We start from the raw sequence: 23,463 nt of genomic DNA, 5'->3' as shown, positions 1-23,463 counted from the left end.
CTCCCCCATACCCTCCCCCCCCCACTTCCCTACCCACCAATTCCCATTTTTTTGGCCCTGGTGTTCCCCTGTACAGGGGCATATAAAGTTTGCATGTCCAATGGGCCTCTCTTTCCAGTGATGGCCGACTAGGTCATCTTTTGATACATAGCCCTTTCTCCTTTTAAATCACCATAAAAGAAATTTCCTAACAGGATCCACTCCTTCCACTGAATGATATGTATTGCTGATTAACAGATTACTACTTTAACTATATAGAGAGTCTGAAATGCTGAAGTTCAGAGTGAAATAAATTATCTTGTCAATAGCCATTTATTACCCTCCTTTGCATTTTATATGATATCTTTTTTACCATTAGGTAAATCCTTGGAATATACAAGTAGGTCATTTCTAAAAGTGAAGAATGCTATGGAGCAGTTTGGGGCAGTATGGAGCCTATAGAAGTTCCCCCCCCCCCCCCCCCGAGCTATAACAATATAACAATATATTAAAAGTACCTTGATAATAACATATATGTGTTTCCCTCAATATATTTTAAAAGTACCTTGATTTAAATGCTTTTGAAGAAGATACAGATTAACATTGTAAAATAAATATTCTCACAATTGGAAATGAATGAAAATAACATTAGAAGATTAAAATATTCTATAGAAAGATTGTAAAATCATTACAGAAAATAAGCAGGTTTTTCACTAAGTTGGATTGCAATAAGAAAGTTGTGAACATTTTTTATTGGATATTTTCTTAATTTACATTTCAAATGTTATCTCCTTTCCTTGTCCTCCCCCCAGAGACTCCCTATCCTATCTTTCCTTCCACAGCTTCTATGTTGGTGTTTCCCCCATCCACCCACCCACTCCTGCCTCCCTGCCCTGACATTATCCTACTCTGGGACATTGAGCCTTCACAGGACCAAGGGCCTCTCCTCCCACTCATGCCCAAGTACTCTGAGATAAATGCTTAATTCTCTACTTATCACAATATGGTTTTCTTAAGATTTAATCTTAGTAATGTTTAAAATAGAAAATTTTAAAACCAACTATTTATTGCTTTACTAAATGGGATGCTTAAAATGTGTGTATACAGTTTGTTTTTATGCATTTACTTATCAGACAAAACCCTCACTTGTTAGCAACCAACTTAACAGTCAGAAAAATCTCTTTAAATAATTATTCCTTTTGGAAAAATTTTACTAAATTAAATAATGATTATGGAACTCATTTTAATGTGCCAATCAATTACATACATTTCTAAAAGTTGGCCTGTTAGATAAACAATGATAAAATGTTCTTTGACTGGTAAATTGTCAAAATTAAGTAAATTTTTGGCTTTCCTCTGAGATATTCCTTTCATTATTCATTCATTACTTCTTAATAAAATAAGTACTTGATATCCTTTTTAAGTGGTAAGTGTTATATATGCAAGCTCTATTATATTTAACTGTGATTACTAAATTTCAAATTTATTTCACAGACTTCCTCAAAGAATAAACAAAACTAGATAATATTAACACCTGAAAGAAAAACAACAGCATACCATCAAACAACCCATTCTGCCTGCAGAGAAAGAGACTCCATCCATACACTTTCAATCTACTCTGACCTGCAAAAATCTAGGAGATTAATTTTCAGATTCACATTTCTCAGATCAAACATTTTCCAACATCATCAATAACACATCTACATGAACTTTAAAAATACTGTATGTTACTCATCTTCAACTAGGCTGACAAACAAGTACCCCAAATAATTAAAAATTTCTCACTTTTTATGATTTTTAAATAATTCTATAATTAGATTTGCAGTTTATGATGTTGAATATTTTACTCAGTATATTCCTAAGCAATAAAATAATGTTTAATGAAATTTAATCAAGTGACAAATAAGGACATTATGCCTCAGGATTTAAATTTGTTATAACTATTTTCTTATCCTGAACACCTATGTTACTTGAGTATAATTTTCATGTTTCAAAGATACAAAAGTTCTCAAAATAATAAATCTTTATTCTTGTAAAGATTTTCTCATTATTCAGTATTATTTGAATAAAGGAAATCTACTTTTTAATTAACTTATCTTAAAGCTTAATTCCATTTTGTCAAGAATTTATATTTTAAAGTGAAAATTTTTAGCTAAAATGAATCTGTCTAGGGATTGAAATTAACTCTTATCAAAACTATACAAAAATATCAATCTCTACAAATAATAATAACAATAATAATCATGATGTTTATGCATTATTATCAGATTTTTGAAGAATTTATGCAATTATTTTCAATTTACTAATATACTGGCTTTCATATGTTGAATCTTCCCTGCCAATTTGATTATGGTCAATGATCATTTTTATATATGCCTGTATTTATCTTTCAATTATTTTATTGAGGATTTTTGCACCTAGCTTCACCAAAAGTATTTGTTTAGAGTTTTTTGTTTTGTTTTTGTTGTTATTTTATTGTTATTGTTGTGTCTTTACACTGATTTAGACACTATAAAATAGTTAAACATTCCTTTGAAAGAACTAGACCTTTATGAGTGTACTGAGTTGAGGGCTGACAACCATAATTGGGACCTGTGAAAGAGCAGGAAACCAACTCTCTAACCTCTCATAATTGTTTTTGCTTTTGTCTTTAAGCTTCTTTCCCCATTCTCTGACCAATAGCCCTGGCCCCTACTTAGACTCTTTCACCTCCAGCAGCATCTCCTTACTACTTTTACATCATGAATTTCTTTGCTAATGCTTTTCCTTACATCTTTTTCATTGCTTTCAAGTTTTGTGACCTATAGCTACATTCCCATACCCATACAAACATATATAAAAATTTAAAGATAGGATCTACCTAAAAGAAATGATATATTTGTTTATCAGAATATCTTGATTACTTCAAAAGATATAGTGATTCCTTGTTCCATCTCTTTTTTCATAAATTTTAAAATTTTATTGGTTTTTTTGTGCTGAAGAATATTTTTCATATATGTTTTCTCCATGTTAAATTTTGGAAATTATTTTTCCTAAATTTAATTTTTTATTATTAGGTATTTATTTCATTTACATTTTAAATGCTATCCCAAAAGTCACCCACACCCTCCCACACCCACTCCCCCAACCACCCACTCCGAACTCTTGGCCCTGGCATTCCCCTGTACTGAGACATATAAGGTCTGCACGACCAATGAGCCTCTCTTTCTAATGATGACCAAACAGGCCATCTTCTGATACATATGCAGCTAGAGACATGAGCTCTGGGGGAGGGGGGTGTACTGGTTAGTTCATATTGTTCCACCTATAGGGTTGCAGATCCCCCCATCTCCCTGGGTACTTCCTCCAGCTTCTCCATTGGGGGCCCTGTGATCCATCCAATAGCTGACTGTGAGCATCCACTTCTGTGTTTGCTAGGCCCCGGCATAGTCTCACAAGAGACAGCTATATCAGGGTTCTTTCAGCAAAATCTTGCTAGTGTATGCAATGATGTCAGAGTTTGGAGGCTGATTATGGGATGGATCCCCGGGTATGGCAGTCTCTAGATGGTCCATCCTTTTGTCTCAGCTCCAAACTCTGTCTCTGTAGCTCCTTCCATGGGTGCCTTGCTCAGATTTCCAAGAAGGGGCAAAGTATCCACACCTTGATCTTCATTCTTCTGGAGCTTCATGTGTTTAGCAAATTGTATCTTATATCTTGGGTATTCTAAGTTTCTGGGATAATATCCACTTATCAGTGAGTACATAGCATGTGAGTTCTTTTGTGATTGGGTTACCTCACTCAGGATGATGCCCTCCAGGTCCATCCATTTGCCTAGGAATTTCATAAATTCATTCTTTTTAATAGCTAAGTAGTACTCCATTGTGTAAATGTACCACATTTTCTGTATCCATTCCTCTGTTGACGGGCATCTGAGTTCTTTCCAGCTTCTGGCTATTATAAATAAGGATGCTATGAACATAGTGGAGCATGTGTCCTACTTACTGGTTGGAACATCTTCTGGATACCAGGAGAGGTATTGTGGGATCCTCGGGTAGAACTATGTCCAATTTTTTGAGGAACCGCCAGACTGATTTCCAGAGTGGTTGTACAAGCTTGCAATCCCACCAACAATGGAAGAGTGTTCCTCTTTCTCCACCTCCTTGCCAGCATCTGCTATCACCTGAATTTTTGTTGCTGAAGAATATTTTACTGTGTATAAGTATCTGATTTACATTACCCTTTCTGTACTAATAGGAATCCATATTTGTTCTATGTCTTTGTTATAGTAAATGAAACAGTAAATATGGATGTGCAGACATTTCTATGGAGGACATAGAGTTATGCTTGGGAGTATTATATTTTTATGATATGATAAATTTTAGTTTTAGTTTTATAAAAAAAGAAACTTTCTAGGATAGTTAATTTTCACTCTCGATATGACTATATCTGGAATCAATTAAAATCCAAGCATCTGAACAAATCTCTGAAGGATTTTCTTGACTGTATAATATATGGTGAAAAGAACTATCATAAATCTGGATTATTTTTGGTCAGAAGAGACACTCTCAGTTTGGGCCAGACTACATAGTGTCAGCCTAGAGTCTTCACATAGACTAAAGACCATCTAAGACATTCAAACATTCAGCCTTGTAGAATGAAATACTGGATTCTTGTACTTTTCAATGGAAAACAGCGATTGTTAGAGTGTGTGTGTGAGGGTGTATGTGAGTGTATGTGTGTGTGTATGTGTGTGTTCTATCTTTTCTTTAATTAGGTATTTATTTCATTTATATTTGCAATGCTATCACAAAAGTCTCCCACACACTCCCCACCCACTCCCCCAACCACCCACACCCACTTCTTGGCCCTGGCATTACCCTGTACTGAGGCATATAATGTTTGCACGACGAATGGGCCTCTCTTTCCACTGACGGCCAACTAGTCTATCTTCTGATGCTTATGCAGCTAGAGACATGAGCTCTGGAGCGTACTGGCTAGTTCATATTGCTGTTCCACCTATAAGGTTGCAGATCCCTTTAGCTCCTTGGGTACTTTCTCTAGCTCCTCCATTGGGGGCCCTGTGATCCATCCAATAGCTGACTGTGAGCATCCACTTCTGTGTTTGCTAGGCCCCGGCCTAGTCTCACAAGAGACAGCTATATCTGGGTCCTTTCAGCAAAATCTTGCTAGTGTATGCAATGGCGTCAGCGTTTGGAAGCTAATATGGCAGTCTCTAGATGGTCCATCCTTTTGTCTCAGCTCCAAACTTTGTCTCTGTAACTCCTTCCATGGGTGTTTTGTTCCCAATTCTAAGAAGGGGCAAAGTGTCCACACTTTGGACTTTGTTCTTCTTGAGTTTCATGCGTTTAGCAAATTGTATCTTATATCTTGGGTATTCTATGTTTCTGGGCTAATATCCACTTATCAGTGAGTACATAGCATGTGAGTTCTTTTGTGATTGGGTTACCTCACTCAGGATGATGCCCTCCAGGTCCATCCATTTGCCTAGGAATTTCATAAATTCATTCTTTTTAATAATTGAGTAGTACTCCATTGTGTAAATGTACCACATTGTCTGTATCCCTTCCTCTGTAGAGGGGTATCTGGGTTCTTTCCAGCTTCTGGCTATTATAAATAAGGCTGCTATGAACATAGTGGAGCATGTGTCCTACTTACCGGTTGGAACATCTTCTGGATAGATGCCCAGGAGAGGTATTGCGGGATCCTCAGGTAGTACTAAGTCCAATTTTCTGAGGAACCTCCAGACTGATTTCCAGAGTGGTTGGACAAGTTTTGACAAAAGTTAGGAAAATACCAAAAATGCTAGCTGATCACTTATAGCATCTTTGGATAAATCGATAAAGGAAAGAAGTGACCTCTATGATCAAATTGTCCTATTTCTAGCATTGCAGGAGAGAGTGGCAAAGGAAAATAATGAGCTCACCAATACAATTAACCAGATCCACATACTCATAAACAGTCTATGGATCACCAAGTATGTCCTGGAAGAAAATCTTCTCTCCAGAGCCCATAGACCTCAAGTCACAGAAAATCAAACCAAAGCTCTGATTAGAATATTGGCTGGATTACAATGAAATTTCAAGTCCCAGATTTAAAATATGTTGATAGCTCATGTAAAGTCATTGATCGCTAACAAACAGCATAAGATGGAAATCTGTGAGATGGCCCCATTAAGACTATGGATTGTGAATCATTAGATTCTGAAGAGCCTATCCCACCTGAGAAATTAGTTTCTCCATCATTGGCAAATCACCCTCTGTCCCTGCAAATTTGATTTCTCTGCCTTTGCATGAGGGAATTAGTCATTCATAGTCTGTTGAATCAGCAATGACTTCTTTACTGAAGATGCCAGACAATAATAATTTTTCCTCAGTGTCCTCCCATAGTTGCTTCTACACCTAGAACCATACTTAAAGTTAAGCAGATTCCTAGAGAGAAGATAGAAAGTGTAGTCCACAGGGAGATGTACTACCTCCCTAAAGAGCTAAGTGAATGTGGTAATTCTTTCAAGCATAAATCTGCAGAATATGTGTATGAATAGATTTTAAGGGTATGGAATAGTGGAGAAACATAAAACTGAATCAGGCTGAATTTATTGATATGGGCCTCCTGTCTGGAGATTTTAGGTTAATACAAAGGCTCAAAGAATTAAGAGGGGTTTTAAAGGTTTGTTGGATTGGCTGTCTGAAGCATTTGTCAAAAGATGCCCTATTGAAAGGGAGCTGAAGATGTTTGATATCCCTTGGCTTAGCATTGATGAATGGATATTAAGGCTCCGGGAAATTGCAGTTGTAGAGTAGATAAGCTATATTAAACCTAATCCTCCACAATGGACAGGCTCAGAAGACATGCCCTTTACTAATTCTATAAGAAGAAAAATAGTGAGAGGAACATTTGAACAGCTTAGCCATTGTTCATTTCCACGTGCCAGACCTTAGAATTGAAGGTGTTCCTTAAATGAATGAATTAAATGTGATGGGTTTAATTGAGCTCCAGAATTCTAGTGGCCAGGTGTGGCAGCACTAAATCAGCAAAAGCAAGGTGAGCATAGTTATAACTGACAGCACCAGCAAAGCAATATCTACAATGGCGGGACCTGTAATGGGTAGCTCAATTAAAGTGATTTTTTTTTAATTTGCATTTCTGGCATTATTTTCTCACAACACTGAGCACAGTATAAAACCCAGCACATTCCAAATGTTATACAGACTGTATTAAAACGAAAAAAGTAGCTTCTTTGACTTTATATATATGCTTATTATAAATACATATTAGACAGCGGGCAGAGAATTTCCATGCTATCTGTAATATGTTTTTTTAATATTTTTATTAGGTATTTTCCTCATTTACATTTCCAATGCTATCCCAAAAGTCCCCCATACCCTCCCCCCCCACCCCCTACCCACTCACTCCCACTTTTTGGCCCTGGCGTTCCCCTGTACTGGGGCATATAAAGTTTGCAAGTCCAATGGGCCTCTCTTTCAGTGATAGCCTACTAGGCCATCTTTTGATACATATGCAGCTAGAGTCAAGAGCTCCAGGGTACTGGTTAGTTCATAATGTTGTTCCACCTATAGGGTTGCAGATCCCTTTAACTCCTTGGGTACTTTCTCTAGCTCCTCCATTGGGGGCCCTGTGATACATCAAATAGCTGACTGTGAGCATCCACTTCTGTGTTTCCTAGGCCCTGGCCTAGTCTCACAAGAGACAGCTATATCTGGGTCCTTTCAGCAAAATCATGCTAGTGTATGCAATGGTGTCAGTGTTTACAAGCTGATTATGGGATGGATCCCCAGATATGGCAGTCTCTAGATGGTCCATCCTTTCGTCACAGCTCCAAACTTTGTTTATGTAACTCCTTCCATGGGTGTTTTGTTCCTAATTCTAAGAAGGGGCAAAGTGTCCACACTTTGGTCTCCGTTCTTCTTGAGTTTCATGCGTTTAGCAAATTGTATCTTATATGTTGGGTATCCTAAGTTTCTGGGCTAATATCCACTTATCAGTGAGTACATATTGTGTGAGTTCTTTTGTGATTGGGTTACCTCACTCAGGATGATGCCCTCCAGGTCCATCCATTTGCCTAGGAATTTCATAAATTCATTCTTTTTAATAATTGAGTAGTACTCCATTGTGTAGATGTACCACATTTTCTGTATCCATTCCTCTGTTGAGGGGCATCTGGGTTCTTTCCAGCTTCTGGCTATTATAAATAAGGCTGCTATGAACATAGTGGAGCATGTGTCCTTCTTACCAGTTGGGACATCTTCTGGATATATGCCCAGGAGAGGTATTGTGGGATCCTCTGGGAGTACTATGTCCAATTTTCTGAGGAACCTCCAGACTGATTTCCAGAGTGGTTGTACAAGCTTGCAATCCCACCAACAATGGAGGAGTGTTCCTCTTTCTCCACATCCTTGCCAGCATCTGCTCTCACCTGAATCTTTGATCTTGGCCATTTTGACTGGTGTAAGGTAGAATCTCAGGGTTGTTTTGATTTGCATTTCTCTGATGATTAAGGATGTTGAACATTTTTTTAGGTGCTTCTCTGCCATTCGGTATTCCTCAGGTGAGAATTCTTTGTTCAGCTCTGAGCCCCATTTTTTAATCGATTTATTTGATTTTCTGGAGTCCACCTTCTTGAGTTCTTTATATATATTAAATATTAGTCCCCTATCTGATTTAGGATAGGTAAAGATCCTTTCACACTCTGTTGGTGGTCTTTTTGTCTTATTGATGGTGTCTTTTGCCTTGCAGAAGCTTTGCAACTTTATGAGGTCCCATTTATCAATTCTCGATCTTACAACACAAGCCATTGCTATCGTATTCAGGAATGTTTTTCCCCTTACCCATATCTGTTGTGTCCAGCTCAACCAGCAAGGAAAATGCAACCACCAGTTCTTCTTAAAGCAGTTTACTCAGGCAGCTTCTCTCTTCAAATCCCCTGAGTCTTGGGGTACAAGCGTTTTTATCCACTCAAGCCACAACCATGCTTCAACCAATCACCACAGGTCACATCACCTCACCATAGAGGCTCGCTCAGCCAATCAGGGATTAAGGGCAAGCCATCCACCAAATATGGGTTTGTTTACTGCCTGGCACATATTTCAGTCCAGCTGGCCAGGGAGTCCGGAATGGCTTCCCACAATTCCCCCTTTTATATTCTTTTGAAGCAAGCTCCATGTGTGAAGATAGAAGTCTGATCCCCAGTGTGCAGAAATAGGGGCCATGTACAGGTTCTACTCTTAGGCTCACAGGTTTTTACCCAGAGCAACCCTGACCTGCTCCCATGCCGTTTTTCCTGGGGGAAGGACAATAGGACACTCAACACTCATGCAATGAGACATACCTCCCAGAGATTGTCAAACAGCTTCCAGACTAATCTCTGTGCAGTGCTTAGCCTTACAACCCTGTGGAGCGATGGCTTCATTGTTCATTCTTCATGGCAACAAGCCAAATCTGAGGTGACTGCCCTACTTTCACTGTGGCAAAAGTTTGCACCACCATGGCGGCAGTGCGGACCTGGACATTCCGCAACCGACACATCCACCATGCATGCCAAAACAAGGGCCACAGCGAGGGCACCTATCCCACCTATTCTTTCCTGATGACAAGCCAGGATCCACTCTGGTAGAATTCACAGTGACAATCGCCGATCGAAGCTCATTCATCTTGCCATCAAAATTTGCAGTCCAATTTCTTAACAGGAATTTCTTAACAGGAAGCATCATGACAAAAAGGCATCAGCCTGGGAAACACCGACAGTATCCCCCATCTTGGTTCGGCACCCATCAGGGGCAGACACATGCTCATCACCAGCAAGATCAGCTTCTTCATTTTGACAGCATCGCACTAGCCGCTCCAGAACCCACACTGGCTCTGCGAGATTCTGTGGAAACATGCAAACAGACCCTCTCACCCAGGCCAACATGGGATCCAGATCATTCCATGATCCTGTAAGCACATCCTTCCATCTAGCATACCCCAGTTTACTGGGCTGGTATTAGCATGTCGTTCAGCAGCAGAGTGACCTTCCTTATACAATTGCAAAAAAATTAACGCAAAAAGAGCTAAGGAGAGTCTTATCTTTGGGGTATGGCCATAGCCTATTCCCCCTTTTTGTTTTATTAATAATTCTTTTAAGGTTCATTAGGGATTACAATAGAGCTGGGTTTTATACCAAAAAAAATGTAATCAATGCTGAATTCCCAACAAGGTTAAAGAAGCCACTGTTGTAGGGTAATGATCTAATGTCCTCCCAGCGGATATTTTGGAATGGATCCATAACAATGGGCCTTCTTGCCACAATAATCCTGTGGGTTGCATCTCAGTAGGTAATATTATCAAAAAGATGGGTAACCCTTCTCTACAATGCTGAAGCTGGGCTTTAATCAATTCTTCTTCCAATAGGCTAAGGGCCTTTCTAGCCTCAGGTGTTAATTCCCTTTTGGAACTTAACTCTGAGTCTCCTTCTAAAATTTGAAACAGAGGTTTCAATTTAACATTTGGGATCTTCAAATAGGGCTGAATCCAATTGATATCGCCTAACAATTTCTGAAAATCATTTAAAGTATGCAAGGAATCAACCCTCAACTGTATCTTTTGAGGCCAAACGGCCGTAGGGGCGATCATTGCTCCTAAACAGGACACTATTTTCAACAAATCCCTACCCCATAAGGTAATGGGCAGCTCAAGCACATATGGTTGAAACATCCCATCATGCCCTTCCTTATCTTTCCAAGGGAGCATCCTGGCACTTATGTCTGGGCTCTTTGCATAGCCCAGGCCTTGTAATATTTGTCCTGACTCCTGAATCGGTCATCCTTTTGGCCAGTCTTTAAACCAAAAGGCAGTAAGAAAAATTACCCAAATGGCTAGAAAAAGAAAGTAATCCATAGACTGTCCCTATTACCCTCTTAGTTTCACTACCCTCTTACTTTCACTTTCTCCAGAGCCGGGGAGCCTTATTGTCTCTTACCGAGAGCCTTATTGTCTCTTTACTGAGAGCCTTATTGTCTCTTTACCGAGAGCCTAACTGTCTCTTACCAAGAGCCTTCTTGTCTCTTTACCGAGAGCCTAACTGTCTCTTACCAAGAGCCTAATTGTCTCTTTACCGAGAGCCTAATTGTCTCTTTACCAAGAGCCTAAACCCAACCCCGGGATTGTGAGCTACTTACCATACTCACCCTGTTGACAGACCCTGACTGCAGAAAGTTCTGAACCTCTTCAGTGGGGGAGTTGGTTCCCTGGTTTCAGCACCACTTATTGCGTCCAACTCGACCAGAAAGGAAAATGCAACCACCAGTTCTTCTTGAAGGAGTTTATTCAGGCAGCTTCTCTCTTCAAATCCCCCGAGCCTCGGGATAGAAGCGTTTTTATCCACTCAAGCAACAACCACGCCTCAACCAATCACCAAAGGTCACAATACCTCACCAGGCAGGCTTGCTCTGCAAATCAGGGATTAAGGGTGAGCCATCCACCAAATATGGGTTTGTTTACTGCCTGGCACATATTTCTGTCCAGCTGACAAGGGAGTCTGGAATGGCTTCCCACACATATCTTTGAGGATTTTCCCTACTAACTCCTCTATAAGTTTCAGTGTCTCTGGTTTTATGTGAAGTTCCTTAATCCACTTAGATTTCCTTAGTACAAGGAGATAGAAATGGATCAATTCACATTCTTCTACATGATAACCACCAGTTGTGCCAAAACCATTTGTTGAAAATGCTGTCTTTTTTCCACTGGATGGTTTTAGCTCCCTTGTCAAAGATCAAGTGACCATAGGTGTGTGGGTTCATCTGTGGGTCTTCAATTCTGTTCCATTGGTCTACTTGTCTGTCACTATACCAGTACCATGCAGCTTTTATCACAATTGCTCTGTAGTACACCTTTAGGTCAGGCATGGTGATTCCACCAGAGGTTCTTTTATCCTTGAGTAGAGTTTTTGCTATCCTAGGTTTTTTTTTTTTTATTCCCGATGAATCTGCCGATTGCCCTTTGTAATTCTTTGAAGAATTGAGTTGGAATTTTGATGGAGATTGCATTTGAATCTGTAGATTGCTTTTGGCAAGATAGCCATTTTTACTATATTGATCCTGCCAGTCCATGAGCATGGGGGATCTTTCCATCTTCTGAGATCTTCTTTAATTTCTTTCTTCAGAGACTTGAAGTTTTTAATCATACAGATCTTTCACTTCCTTAGTTAGAGTCACGCCAAGGTATTTTATAATATTTGTGACTATTGAGAAGGGTGTTGTTTCACTAATTTCTTTCTCAGCCTGTTTATCCTTTGTGTACAGAAAGACCATTGACTTGTTTGAGTTAATTTTATATCCAGCTACTTCACCGAAGCTGTTTATCAGGCACAGGAGTTCTCTGGAGGAATTTTTAGGGTCACTTATATATACTATCATATCGTCACAAAAAGTGATATTTTTACTTCTTCCTTTGCAATTTGTATCCCCTTGATCTCCTTTTGTTGTCGAATTGCTCTGGCTAGGACTTCAAGTACAATGTTAAATAGGTAGGGAGAAAGTGGCCAGCTTTGTGTAGTCCCTTATTTTAGTGGGATTGCTTCCAGCTTCTCACCATTTACTTTGATGTTGGCTACTGGTTTGCTGTAGATTGCTTTTATCATGTTTAGGTATGGGCCTTGAATTCCTGATCTTTCCAAGACTTTTATCATGAATGGGTGTTGGATTTTGTCAAATGCTTTCTCTGCATTTAAGGAGATGATCATGTGGTTTTTGTCATGTGTTTGTTTATATACTGGATTACATTGATCGATTTCCATATATTGAACCATCCCTACATCCCTGGAATGAAACCTACTTAGTCAGAATGGATGATTGTTTTGATGTGTTCTTGGATTCGGTTAGCAAGAACTTTTTGAGGATTTTTGCATCTATATTCATAAGGGAAATTGGTCTGAAGTTCTCTATCTTTGTTGGGTCTTTCTGTGGTTTAGGATCAGAGAAATTGTGGCTTCATGGAATGAGTTGGGTAGAGTACCTTCTGTTTCTATTTTGTGGAATAGTTTGTGAAGAACTGGGATTAGATCTTCTTTGAAGGTCTGATAGAACATCTGCACCTGGGCTTTTTTTTTTAATTAGGAAATTATTAATGATTGCTTCTATTTCTTTAGGGGATATACGATTGTTTAGATCATTAACCTGATCTTGATTTAACTTTGGTACCTGGTATCTGTCTAGAAACTTGTCCATTTCATCCAGGTTCTACAGTTTTGTTGAGTATAGCCTTTTGTAGAAGGATCTGATGGTGTTTTGTATTTCTTCAGGATCTCTTGTTATGTCTCCCTTTTAATTTCTGATTTTTTTAATTAGGGTGTTTTCCCTGTGCCCTCTAGTGACTCTGGCTTAGGGTTTATCTATCTTGTTGATTTTCTCAAAGAACCAGCTCACCGTTTGGTTGATTCGTTGACTAGTTCTTGTTTCCACTTGGTTGATTTCACCCCTGAGTTTGATTATTTCCTGCCTTCTACTCCTCTTGGGTGAATTTGCTTCCTTTTGTTCTAGAGCTTTCAGATGTGTTGTCAAGCTGCTAATGTGTGCTCTCTTCAGTTTCTTTTTAGAGGCACTCAGAGCTATGACTTTTCCTCTTACAAATGCTTTCATTGTGTCCCATAAGTTTGGGTATGTTATGGCTTCATTTTCATTAAACTCCAAAAAGTTCTTAATTTCTTTCTTTATTCCTTCCTTGACCAAGGTTTCATTGAGAAGAGTATTGTTCAGTTTCCACGTGAATGTTGGCTTTCTATTATTTATTTTGTTATTGAAGATCAGCCTTAGTCCATGGTGATCTGATAGGATGCATGGGACAATTTCAATATTTTTGTATATGTTGAGGCTTGTTTTGTCACCAATTATGTGGTCAGTTTTGGAGAAGGTACCATGAAGTGCTGAGAAGAAGGTATATCCTTTTGTTTTAGGATAAAATGTTCTGTAGATATCTGTTAGATCCATTTGTTTCATAACTTCTGTTAGCTTCACTGTGTCCCTGTTTAGTTTCTGATTCCACGATCTGTCCATTGGTGAAAGTGGTGTGTTGAAGTCTCCCACTATTATTGTGTGAGGTGCAATGTGTGCTTTGAGATTTACTAAAGTTTCTTTAATGAATGTGGCTGCCCTTGTATTTGGAGCATAGATATTCAGAATTGAGAGTTCCTCTTGGAGGATTTTACCTTTGATGAGTAAGAAGTGCCCCTCCTTGTCTTTTTTGATGACTTTGGGTTCGAATTCGATTTTATTAGATATTAAAATGGCTACTCTAGCTTGTTTCTTCAGACCATTTGCTTGGAAAATTGTTTTCCAGCCTTTCATTCTGAGGTAGTATCAATCTTTTTCTCTGAGATGAGTTTCCTGTAAGCAGCAAAATGTTGGGTCTTGTTTGTGTAGCCAGTTTGTTAGTCTAAGTTTTTTTATTGGGGAGTTGAGTCCATTGATATTAAGAGATAGTAAGGAAAAGTAATTGTTGCTTCCTATTATTTTTGTTGTTAGAGTTGGCATTTTGTTCTTGTGGCTGCCTTCTTTTGGTTTGTTGAGGGATTACTTTCTTGATTTTTCTAAGTTGTGGTTCCCGTCCTTGTATTGTTCTTGTTTGTTTGTTTGTTTGTTTTTCTGTTATTATCCTTTGAAGGGCTGGATTCGTGGAAAGATAATGTGTGAATTTGGTTTTGTCATGGAATACTTTGGTTTCTCCATCTATGGTAATTGAGAGTTTGGCTGGGTATAGTAGCCTGGGATGGCATTTGTGTTCTCTTTTGATCTATATAACATCTGTCCAGGCTCTTCTGGCTTTCATAGTCTCTGGAAAAAAATCTGTTGTAATTCTGATAGGCTTGCCTTTATATGTTACTTGACCTTTTTCCCTTAATGCTTTTTATATTCTAGCTTTATTTAGTGCATTTGTTGTTCTATTATTATGTGTCAGGAGCAATTTCTTTTCTGGTCCAGTCTATTTGGATTTCTGTAGGCTTCTTGTATGTTCATGGGCATCTCTTTCTTTAGATTTGGGAAGTTTTCTTTTATAATTTTGTTGAAGATATTTGCGTTCCTTTGAGTTGAAAATCTTCATTCTCATCTACTCCTATTATCTGTAGGTTTGGTCTTCTCATTGTGTCCTGGATTTCCTGGATGTTTTGAGTTAGGATCTTAAAGTGATTTTTATGTTGTCTTATGTCTAGTAATTGCTCTATTGCTATGAAAAGCACCATAAGCAATGCAAGTTTTATAAAAGAGAACATTTTGCTGGGAGGTTATTTACTATTTCAGTGGGTTAGACTATTATCATAACGGTGGGAGCATGGTGAGACCAAGTCACTGGAGAAGTATCTGAAAGGAGTATCCCAACCCATGGGCAAAGAAGACAAGAGAAAAGGAAGGCCTGCTATATACATTTGAAACCTCTACCGCAGCCCACTTCTATGACAAAATTCATTCTATAATACAACACCTCTGAATTCTCCTATTCCTTTAAAAACCTTCCACTCCCTAGTAATTGAGCATGCAAATATATGAGCCTATGGGTCCATACTCATTCAACCTACCACACATAACTCATATGTACCTTTGTTTCCAGGTTTTCTAGGCATGAGGTAATAAGAAGCCTTTTAGAGTTCTGTTAGGTCTGTAGAAGCAGAAAAATTCTTAAACAGCTAAATCAATACAGGATGACAATGGGATCAGACCCTTCAGGAATGATGTTACAGATTTGTCCTCCTGGAAAAGAACAAAGACCTCCCGTGATGCTCCCTGCAGGTGCAAGATAGACAGAATTCACTGTACATGAGATAGTCATATGATACTAAGTACAATTATGGACTGGTTATTGTTTTCATTCTAACATTAAGTATGACATATGATTATGTGTCAAGTAACAAGTGATGGATTTCTGGTGGCTGTTTCTTGGTGTCAATTTTACTACATTGGGAGGCAACTAAACTAAAGCATCTGAGTACCCATGTGAATTTTTTTCTTAATTGTATCATTTGAGGTAAGAAGACCGATCCTAAATCTGGGCCACACCTTATGATGTCAACTCACATAAAAGAACATAGAAAAAAGGACGCTTTTCCTTTTTGAATGCTTGTCCTTACTCTCATTGGACAGTTCACCTATCCTGCTGCTGAGACCTTAGCTTACCTCTTGAGGATTCCAACATAGACTGAAGATGAGGTGAAACATCCAGCATTTCAGACTATCGAACCCCTGGATCTATTGGATTCATGAATTTTCCATTATGAGACTGCCATTGCCTTATATAAATTCCGTGAATATTTTTTCTGTCCTATAAGTTTTGGACCTCTAGAGAACCTTGACTAATATGTTGACATACTACTGATTTCCACAGTGAGTACACTAGAGAAAAAGGAGCTGAAAATGAGTCAGAGCAAAATCTTCTATTTCATTCTACTTTCTAAGAAAGTAAAGATAAATTTCTCTGAGGGAGAACAGTTTTGGACCCAGCAGTGATAATTTATTATACTAATAAAGATTACATGTAGGCTTTGTTATTGCATTAGCCATACTGGGCTATTTCTTGGAGATGTTAAAGAGGTCAGCTCAGGACCTTTGGAAAATTCCACCAGACTCCTCCCCTCCTGGAAGAGAGAGGTGATGGAGCATGTAGGCACCCCTGCCCTCCAGAAGGGAGAAGCTGATTACATTTTGCAGAAAGACCACAGGGGGTAGTGAATATCAGCCACCCACAGACATTCCTACCTCATTCCCTAAGGACCAATCAGATTAAAAGTCATACTCTTCTGACAATCACATTGTGCCTAGTAGCTGTTACTCTATTCTACCCCTGAAAACTGTGTAAAAACTGGCTGAATGGGCTGTCCAGAATCATCACCTCTCCTTTGGATGCAGGATGACCCCAGCAAGCTAGAACAATAAATTCTTTTTGCTTTTGCATCGATCTCTGGCTCCACATGGCTCACTGGGGAGGGTGGTCCCAGGTAGCTAAGGCTCATCAGAATCTTACAATGTAATCACAACAGAAATCATATCTTAAAGAAACTATTGTGAAAAATCTGGCCTTCTAAACATGTCCTAGAAAGCTAACCTTGGTATCTTAATTATCTAACCAGTGGTTAAGCATATATATATATATATATATATATATATATATATATATATATATATGTGTGTGTGTGTGTGTGTGTGTGTGTGTGTGTGTGTGTGTGTTCAAAGACTTTTCTGAGGCACAAATCTCAGAGTATGGTCTCTGAAAAGAGAAAAAAACTGAAGAAAATTTACATACTCTATGGCATAGAGAATATATTCCCATTACAAAAAGATAAAAGAAATGTGTAGAGAAGAAATATTGGGCCAAACATACAAAGGCAACTGCTCCGGTCAGTTTTTGTTTGTTTGTTTGTTTGTTTTTTGAACTTGACACATCCAGAACCATCTGGGAGGAAGGAGCCCTAATTTAATTATTTCCTTCATCAGATTGATGTATCTGTACTCACATATCTGTGGGCCATGTTCTTAGTTAATGATCAATGTAGTTTTATGTATAATTCACTCAGGGCCCAAATACAAGACTTTGATTCTTGTTAGGTCCAAAGTGGGGCCCAAAAATGGCAGTGCTGATGACAATACCCAAAACAAAAGCACTCTGACCAGGTAAGGAAAACAAAAGCCTACATTCAGCATTGCTCAGGAATCTCATAAGGTGGGTTTTAATTACTAGGAAAACTACTACTTTCAGTATCTGTTCCAATGGTCAACCACTTCAGACAAGTGCAGATAGTTTCTGGTTAATCTGAAAAGCTAGATCAGCTCAAAGAACTCTGTCATGCTATCATATAAAATCAATTTGCTTTCTTACCAAGTTGCTGTCCTCTAATCTAGATGCAGACTAGATTATTCCCACAATAAACTTTTCTTTCTACCCACAGAGTGGTCCAGTTTGGTGGTTTTACTCTGTCATAGTAACATGTATGGCTTCCATCCTGTTGAGTGATCTGCAGTCTAGTCAGACAGATATTGGTTGCAACTAACATGAGTGCCACTCAGTACATCTGTATACTATTTTTATCTATTCTGGTAATTATTCTAGTTCACTGATTGTTTTAGCTAGGTAAGACTTTAATTACACCCATCCCTTGGCAGCTAGCATAGTATTTTCTGGAATCATGGATGGTAGACTGAAAGAGACTTCCATGTAAGATAAATGTTGAATTATCCTAGTCCTATGTCCTAAATGTGTGATGTACTCGGCAATATGGGTCTACATTCAACGCCTAAAAGTAAACAAAGGGCTACATTGATGAACTATATTGTTTTGGGAATCACTTAGACTACCCTGACAAACTATTTGAAAGGCTTCTAGTACCTCTTACCAGGATTTTTTTTTAGTCTGTGCTTCCTGTGGGAGAGCACTGTCTTTGTGCATGTGTGTGTGTGTGTGTGTGTGTGTGTGTGTGTGTGTGTGTGTGTATCAAGTATCACATGGAAAACAGAGTAATTGAAATAGGGGTCCAACTGGGATGGCTCAGTGGTCAATATAGAAAGAAATGGAGGTGTGAGAAACAAATTGCACTAGGATTGATAAAACATCAAGAAATATTTTTATTTATGATGAAATATTCTTGTTTAGTGATACATAATGAGCTAGAGTAACATATATGTGGAAGTCCCTGCAAGCTCTACCACTGGCAGGGAAACAAAATGTGTGAGGTACAAACTATGTAAGGTAAGGAGGAAAACTCCATTCAGTGTAGGCTCAGATTTTTCAAATCCTAATTTAATAAGAGTTCTTAAATGCTTCAATCTCGCTTCTATCCCACGTACCAGAGGTAGGGGAGAAGAAAAGTTAATAGGAAACAAGGAATGTGGACATGTTTAGAAGTAATTATTTGGAGCAATTACAAGTTTCCATTGTCAGGATATTAGCAGTTCAGTACAAAACGCCAAACACAAATTAATAGCAACACCCCAATCCAGAAGAAAACATGAAGATACGCCGAATTGGCATGAGTCTGCAGAAGCAACAACAACAACAAAAAAAAGTCAGAATAACACAAAAAGTTCTCTGTCATGTTTTTCTCTATGAAGTCCTGACAAGCAAAGATCAACAAAGACCAGCAAAGCATTGCAGGGCAAACCAATTCGAGAGCATCATCAGTACAGAACAACAAAGCATTGCAAAGAGAATAGATGCAAGAGCTTCCTCTCATTCATGAGGTTATATTTATATTTTTTTCTAAACATCATGTTCTCTCTCAAACATCTGTTCTACCAAAACATCACATGCATTTTCACAAGACAGCTTCCAGAAAAACACCACATAATCTGCCTCAGCCAAACATCTCTCATAAGACAGCTTCTAGAAAAACATCACATCTGAGTCTCCAAAAGAACCAGGAATTTCCACTTCAATTCAACCCAGCATTGTTAGTGCTGGTTCAAAACTCTGGAGTCTGATGCCAAGGCCAGTATATTTTAGACATGTTTTAATTGAGAACATTTTTGGAAAAAAGTTTCCTGGCAACACTCATTCCAGTCCCATGTGCACAATAAAGTTTAAGGTAAAACAACATCAAATTTCTTTTACAAGGTATATGTGATGATAGGTTCTATAGCGTAGATTTCTAGGATCTGATGTAATCACTGTCTGAGATGACACAGCTTTCAGAAGGCTATGATGTACATTTGACATCTCTCCTAAAAATGTTCTATTGACTGAGAAACAAAGCTAAAGAAGAGGTCTGGCACAAAAATTTGGATTAAGAAATGTCTGGTTCTAGAGATAGTAAAATTAACCAGGTCATTAACAACACCTATTCCAAGGTCTCTTTTTAGAAAGCAGGTACTCATTTTCTCCCTTGAGGATACAACCCTGCATGATTAATATTCTTATTTTCCATGGTGATCTATGGGCACAAGGACCTTGTGATCACCACAAATGTATAAGTATGCATAGATTTTATATATTTAATATTATAGAGACATATTTAATATAATGCAACTATTAAAGTTTAAGACATAGCAAGATATATATACATATAAAATAAAGATTGTTCACTATAAAAGGAAAGAACAAAACATAGCTTTAAATCAGTAGCTTTTTGATGAAAGGATGGGGAGAGATGAAATTTAAAGTGAGTTAGGAAAGAGTTTCTGTAAATGCAATGACATTTCTGTTTCCTCAGATGAAGTGGTGAGATGAGAGTTGTACCCAAACTTTTATGAATACATGGGTTGAGCTGAGCCCAGAGCACTTTTATCTAACTATCTGTATGTCTAGGCCTGGAAGCTTCTAGCTTCCATCAATCTAATCTTCTGAAAGCCCAGACCTTCATCTGCCAGCCTCTATCTGCTAGCCTAGGTCTAGAATATTTCAGCCTCTGAGACTTACTGCTAAAAAAAACTCACTTTCTTTCTGAACTTTGGCTGGCTGATTCAATGCAAGGTGTTCTGGCTCAAACCTCTATCCAAGCTGGCTAATCCAAATTGGCTTCTATCAACTTCTGACTGAACTGCTTTGCTTGGAAAGACTGCCTCTGAACTCTATAAATTAAACGTCTCTGATCTCAACTGTTCTGCTCTGAACAAAGCACAACTGCACTGACCTAAACTGCTCTAAACCGACCTGCTCTGAACTGAACTAAATTGAATGGCACTCTCTACCTCACTTTTCTTGAAGTAACCACTCTTTCCTATCCTTGTGAAAGTTGGCTGTATCCTATATTTGACTTATTCTGACAAATCTTTCTCTGATTCATCACTTAGATGCCATTTTGGGGGGATTAAGGTGTGAAGTGAATCTGCATTCCAGCCAGATCATATGATATTTTACCCGAGCAACCATTTTGATGGATGAAAATGCTTCTACAAGTCTCAACTGATTACATAATTCTTGTATTTAAGAAGTATTAAGAAGTTATACAAAATGGTAAGGATTATTTGTAATGAATAACAGTAACTGAGAATACATATTTACTGCCACATGCTAATTACTAACATGATAATGCATACATTTACTTTTGAGTTTCATCTCAGCCATTTTCAATAGTTTGGCACTTTCTTTTTTTATTTTATTTTATTTATTTTCCTCATTTACATTTCCAATGTTATCCCAAAAGTCCTCAATACCCTACCCCCACTTCCCTACCAACTCATTCTCATTTTTTTTTTTTTTTTGGCCCTGGCGTTCCCCTATACTGGGGCATATAAAGTTTATGTGTCCAATGGGCCTCTCTTTCCATTGATGGCCGATTAGGCCATATTTTGATATATATGTAGCTAAGTCAAGAGCTCCAGGGTCCTGGTTAGTTCATAATGTTGTTCTATTTATAGGGTTGCAGGTCCCTTTAGTTCCTTGGGTACTTTCTCTAGCTCCTCCATTGGGGGCCCTGTGATTCATCCAATAGCTGACTGTGAGCATCCACTTCTGTGTTTGCTAGACCCTGGCATAGTCTCTCAAGGGACAGCTATATATGGGTCCTTTCAGCAAAATGTTGCTAATGTATGCAATGGTGTCAGCGTTTGGAAGCTGATTATGGGGAGGATCCCTAGATATGGCAGTCTCTAGATGGTCCATCCTTTTGTCACAGCTCCAAACTTTGTCTCTGTAACTCCTTCCATGGGTGTTTTGTTCCCAATTCTAAGAAGGGGCAAAGTGTTCACAATTTGGTCTTCATTCTTATAGAGTTTCATGCGTTTGGCAAATTGTATCTTATATCTTGGGTACCCTAAGTTTTGGGATAATATCTACTTATCAGTGAGTACATATTGTGTGAGTTCCTTTATGATTGGGTTACCTCGCTCAGGATGATGCCCTCCAGGTCCATCCATTTGCCTAGGAATTACATAAATTCATTCTTTTTAATAGCTGAGTAGTACTCCATTGTGTAAATGTACCACATTTTCTGTATCCATTCCTCTGTTGAGGGGCATCTGGGTCCTTTCCAGCTTCTGGCTATTATAAATAAGCCTGCTATGAACTTAGTGGAGCATGTGTCCTTCATACCAGTTGAGACATCTTCTGGATATATGCCCAGAAGAGGTATTGCTGGATCTTCTGGTAGTACTATGTCCAATTTTCTAAGGAAACTCCAGACTTATTTCCAGAGTGGTTGTACAAGCTTGCAATCCCACCAACAATGGAGGAGTGTTCCTCTTTCTCCACATCCTTGCCAGCATCTGCTATCACCTGAATTTTTGATCTTAGCCATTCTGACTGGTGTGAGGTGGAATCTCAGGGTTGTTTTGCTTTGTATGTCTCTGATGATTAAGGATGTTGAACATTTTTTCAGGTACTTCTCTGCCATTCGGTATTCCTCAGGTGAGAATTCTTTGTTCAGTTCTCAGCCCCATTTTTAAATGGGGTAATTTGATTTTCTAGAGTCCACCCTCTTCAGTTCTTTATATATATTGGATATTAGTCCCCTATCTGATTTAGGATAGTTAAAGATCCTTTCCCAATCTGTTGGTGGTCTTTTTTTCTTATTGACGGTGTCTTTTGCCTTGCAGAAGCTTTGTAGTTTCATGAGGTCCCATTTGTCAATTCTCGATCTTATAGCACAAGCCATTGCTGTTCTATTCAGGAATTTTTCCCCTATGCCCATATCTTCGAGGCTTTTCCCCACTTTCTCCTCTATAAGTTTCAGTGTCTCTGGTTTTATGTAAAGTTCCTTGATCCACTTAGATTTGACCTTAGTACAAGGAGATAGGAATGGATTGATTTGAATTCTTCTACATGATAACAACCAGTTGTGTCAGCACCATTTGTTGAAAATGCTGTCCTTCTTCCACTGGATGGTTTTAGCTCCCTTGTCGAAGATCAAGTGACCATAGGAGTGTGGGTTCATTTATGGGTCTTCAATTCTATTCCATTGGTCTACTTGTCTGTCACTATACCAGTACCATGCAGTTTTTATCACAATAGCTCTGTAGTAAAGCTTTAGGTCAGGGATGGTGATTCCAACAGAAGTTCTTTTATCCTTGAGAATTGTTTTTGCTATCCTAGGTTTTTTGTTATTCCCGATGAATTTGCATATTGCTCCTTCTAATTCTTTGAAGAATTGAGTTGGAATTTTGATGGGGATTGCATTGAATCTGTAGATTTCTTTTGGCAAGATAGCCATTTTTACAATGTTGATCCTGCCAATCCATGAGCATTGGAGATCTTTCCATCTTCTGAGATCTCCTTTCATTTCTTTCTTCAGAGACTTGAAGTTCTTATCATACAGATCTTTCACTTCCTTAGTTAGAGTCATGCCAAGATATTTTATATTATTTGTGACTATTGAGAAGGGTGTTGTTTCCCTAATTTCTTTTTCAGCTTGTTTATTCTTTCTGTAGAGAAAGGCCATTGACTTGTTTGAGGGAATTTTATATCCTGCTACTTCACCGAAGCTGTTTATCAGGCTTAGGAGTTCTCTGGTGGAATTTTTAGGTCACTTATATATACTATCATATCATCTGCAAAAAAGTGATATTTTGACTTCCT

Source organism: Mus musculus, chromosome 4 (genome assembly GCF_000001635.26).
Source record: "Mus musculus strain C57BL/6J chromosome 4, GRCm38.p6 C57BL/6J".
NCBI classification, from domain to species: domain Eukaryota; kingdom Metazoa; phylum Chordata; class Mammalia; order Rodentia; family Muridae; genus Mus; species Mus musculus.
This window is presented reverse-complemented; position numbering follows the sequence as displayed.